Source organism: Pieris brassicae, unplaced genomic scaffold (assembly GCF_905147105.1).
Source record: "Pieris brassicae unplaced genomic scaffold, ilPieBrab1.1, whole genome shotgun sequence".
Classification (NCBI taxonomy): domain Eukaryota; kingdom Metazoa; phylum Arthropoda; class Insecta; order Lepidoptera; family Pieridae; genus Pieris; species Pieris brassicae.
In genome coordinates, this window is record NW_025576143.1 from 12,501 (window position 1) to 17,354 (window position 4,854).

Below are 4,854 nucleotides of genomic sequence, written 5' to 3' on the forward strand. Positions count from 1 at the left end.
CGCACCTGTACGAGAAACATTTTCCTCTGACGTTGCATCGGAATAATTATTATAATTCATTATTATACATACATACATACATACATACATACATACATACATATTATTAATAAATATAATTGTTTTTTTTGTTTTTTCTTTTCTTCAAATAAACCCACATTGCCATTTCTCTGAGCGTGTGCTGCGAGCTTCAACGAGAAACATTCGGCGCGAAACTGTCGAGCGGCCGGCCGTCGCGCGCCGCACCTGTACGAGAAACATTTTCCTCTGACGTTGCATCGGAATAATTATTATAATTCATTATTATACATACATACATACATACATACATACATACATACATATTATTAATAAATATAATTGTTTTTTTTGTTTTTTCTTTTCTTCAAATAAACCCACATTGCCATTTCTCTGAGCGTGTGCTGCGAGCTTCAACGAGAAACATTCGGCGCGAAACTGTCGAGCGGCCGGCCGTCGCGCGCCGCACCTGTACGAGAAACATTTTCCTCTGACGTTGCATCGGAATAATTATTATAATTCATTATTATACATACATACATACATACATACATACATACATATTATTAATAAATATAATTGTTTTTTTTGTTTTTTCTTTTCTTCAAATAAACCCACATTGCCATTTCTCTGAGCGTGTGCTGCGAGCTTCAACGAGAACCATTCGGCGCGAAACTGTCGAGCGGCCGGCCGTCGCGCGCCGCACCTGTACGAGAAACATTTTCCTCTGACGTTGCATCGGAATAATTATTATACATACATACATACATACATACATACATATTATTAATAAATATAATTGTTTTTTTTTGTTTTTTCTTTTCTTCAAATAAACCCACATTGCCATTTCTCTGAGCGTGTGCTGCGAGCTTCAACGAGAAACATTCGGCGCGAAACTGTCGAGCGGCCGGCCGTCGCGCGCCGCACCTGTACGAGAAACATTTTCCTCTGACGTTGCATCGGAATAATTATTATAATTCATTATTATACATACATACATACATACATACATACATACATACATATTATTAATAAATATAATTTTTTTTTTTGTTTTTTCTTTTCTTCAAATAAACCCACATTGCCATTTCTCTGAGCGTGTGCTGCGAGCTTCAACGAGAAACATTCGGCGCGAAACTGTCGAGCGGCCGGCCGTCGCGCGCCGCACCTGTACGAGAAACATTTTCCTCTGACGTTGCATCGGAATAATTATTATAATTCATTATTATACATACATACATACATACATACATACATACATACATATTATTAATAAATATAATTGTTTTTTTTGTTTTTTCTTTTCTTCAAATAAACCCACATTGCCATTTCTCTGAGCGTGTGCTGCGAGCTTCAACGAGAAACATTCGGCGCGAAACTGTCGAGCGGCCGGCCGTCGCGCGCCGCACCTGTACGAGAAACATTTTCCTCTGACGTTGCATCGGAATAATTATTATAATTCATTATTATACATACATACATACATACATACATACATACATACATATTATTAATAAATATAATTGTTTTTTTTGTTTTTTCTTTTCTTCAAATAAACCCACATTGCCATTTCTCTGAGCGTGTGCTGCGAGCTTCAACGAGAAACATTCGGCGCGAAACTGTCGAGCGGCCGGCCGTCGCGCGCCGCACCTGTACGAGAAACATTTTCCTCTGACGTTGCATCGGAATAATTATTATACATACATACATACATACATACATACATATTATTAATAAATATAATTGTTTTTTTTGTTTTTTTCTTTTCTTCAAATAAACCCACATTGCCATTTCTCTGAGCGTGTGCTGCGAGCTTCAACGAGAAACATTCGGCGCGAAACTGTCGAGCGGCCGGCCGTCGCGCGCCGCACCTGTACGAGAAACATTTTCCTCTGACGTTGCATCGGGAATAATTATTATAATTCATTATTATACATACATACATACATACATACATACATACATACATATTATTAATAAATATAATTGTTTTTTTTGTTTTTTCTTTTCTTCAAATAAACCCACATTGCCATTTCTCTGAGCGTGTGCTGCGAGCTTCAACGAGAAACATTCGGCGCGAAACTGTCGAGCGGCCGGCCGTCGCGCGGCCGCACCTGTACGAGAAACATTTTCCTCTGACGTTGCATCGGAATAATTATTATAATTCATTATTATACATACATACATACATACATACATACATACATACATATTATTAATAAATATAATTGTTTTTTTTTGTTTTTTCTTTTCTTCAAATAAACCCACATTGCCATTTCTCTGAGCGTGTGCTGCGAGCTTCAACGAGAAACATATCTATCAATACAAATGTCTATTCAAAAAAAGAAAACAAACAAAATCATATCAGTCAATAAAATAAATAATAATATTTTTTTTACTACTACTACTAGTACTACTACGTGCTACTACTGCACGCCAATACACATACATAATAAAATGAAAAATCGTCTCTCTCTCGCTCGCTCTACGAGAAACATTCGACGTCCGCTCCAATGCCGACGCGGACTATTGCTCTCGGTATAGATGTGGAGCGAAACAGGTCGTGCGCACAGCGTCGACTCGTTCTCGTTGCCGCGCGTCGTTCGTCTCAAATAGACACGAACGACGGACGAGAGAGAATAGAATGTGTTCTTGTTTTTGTGTTTGTGCGAAGTGTGAGAATATTATATACATATATTCGCGCATGGATGATATAGATATGGGTATGGATTTTCGGAGGAAATTATATCAAATTCGTATTTCGAATGCGAGACCGCCGAGATCTTTCCCAGCTCTCTCTCTCTCTGTGTGTGTGGTGTATAGTACATTTTATATATCTCTCTTGTGTCAACACAAAATAACAAAGAATATACATACTACTCCTCCTCATATTTTATATAATATAATATAAAAATTATATTATAGCACCGCGTTCGCAGACCGTATGGTGATGTTACCAATCGACCAAGATTTGGGACCGTCTCCCCCGGTGTTATCTGTGATGTTAAAAGAATACGCTTCTAGGCACACCTCAACGCAGGGCGCCTAGCGTGTTCGACACGTGCGCGGTCGCCACGGCGACCGTATATGTAAAGAATGTATAAAAGAGGGCGCACACGCGCCCATCGTCGGAAACGGTGGTGCGCAGCGTCGTGTTGGAATTTATCCCTCAAGCTCCGGGCGTTGATCGTATCTAGTGCGAATCATGCGTGTGTGTGCGCATGTAATTGCCAGCCGAGTTTTAATATGTTTACAATAACGTATTGAATAAAAATTGAGAAGTTGCGTTTAGATGAATGTTCAATTTTCAAATTGTCACAACATCGATTCCCGCCCGCGGGGTCGTGTTCGTTGCAGTTTTATGTCCCTCACAGTGGTCGAGCATCGTTGTACATCACCTCGTTGCGAGATCGTGACGGGACGGCCGCTCGTAGACCGGTCAAAGTTAGTCTATCGATATGAAGCGCGAACGTCGCGTCGCGTGCAAATTCGACGCGTTACGTTCACGCGTGTCGAGAAGGCGCGCGCGCAAGCGCGCGCCCCTCGACGCCGCCGAGCCAGCGGCTCGCCGAAGCCGCGTGACCGCGGTGGTAGGCGTGTCGTTTGCGTAAGCAGCTCCCTGGTTGATCCTGCCAGTAGTTATATGCTTGTCTCAAAGATTAAGCCATGCATGTCTCAGTGCAAGCCGTATTAAGGCGATACCGCGAATGGCTCAATATATCAGTTTTGGTTCCTTAGATCTTACTCAGTTACTTGGATAACTGTGGTAATTCTAGAGCTAATACATGCAACAGAACTCTGACCAGTGATGGGATGAGTGCTTTTATTAGATCAAAACCAATCGGCGGAGGGCCATGCGTCCGAAGTCGTTAATTTTGATGAATCTGGATAACTTTTGCCGATCGCACGGTCCAGTACCGGCGACGCATCTTTCAAATGTCTGCCTTATCAACTTTCGATGGTAGTTTTCTGCGACTACCATGGTTGTCACGGGTAACGGGGAATCAGGGTTCGATTCCGGAGAGGGAGCCTGAGAAACGGCTACCACATCCAAGGAAGGCAGCAGGCGCGCAAATTACCCACTCCCGGCACGGGGAGGTAGTGACGAAAAATAACGATACGGGACTCTTACGAGGCCTCGTAATCGGAATGAGTACACTTTAAATATTTTAACGAGGAACAATTGGAGGGCAAGTCTGGTGCCAGCAGCCGCGGTAATTCCAGCTCCAATAGCGTATACTAAAATTGTTGCGGTTTTAAAAAGCTCGTAGTTGCATTTGTGCGCCGCGCTGTCGGTGCACCGCATCCGCGGTGATACTGACACGTCTGCGGAGCATATCGTCGGTGAGCGGCGGTAAAACGCCGGTTCAATATCAAAATCCTATCGCGGTGCTCTTCGGTGAGTGTCGAGGTGGGCCGACAATTTTACTTTGAACAAATTAGAGTGCTCAAAGCGGGCTCAAAATGCCGCTTGAATATTTCGTGCATGGAATAATAGAATATGATCTCGGTTCTATTTTGTTGGTTTTCAGAACTCCGAAGGTAATGATTAATAGGGATAACTGGGGGCATTCGTATTGCGACGTTAGAGGTGAAATTCTTGGATCGTCGCAAGACGAACATCAGCGAAAGCATTTGCCAAAGGTGTTTTCATCAATCAAGAACGAAAGTTAGAGGTTCGAAGGCGATTAGATACCGCCCTAGTTCTAACCGTAAATATGTCATCTAGCGATCCGCCGACGTTACTACAATGGCTCGGCGGGCAGCTTCCGGGAAACCAAAGATTTTGGACTCCGGGGGGAGTATGGTTGCAAAGCTGGAAACTTAAAGGAATTA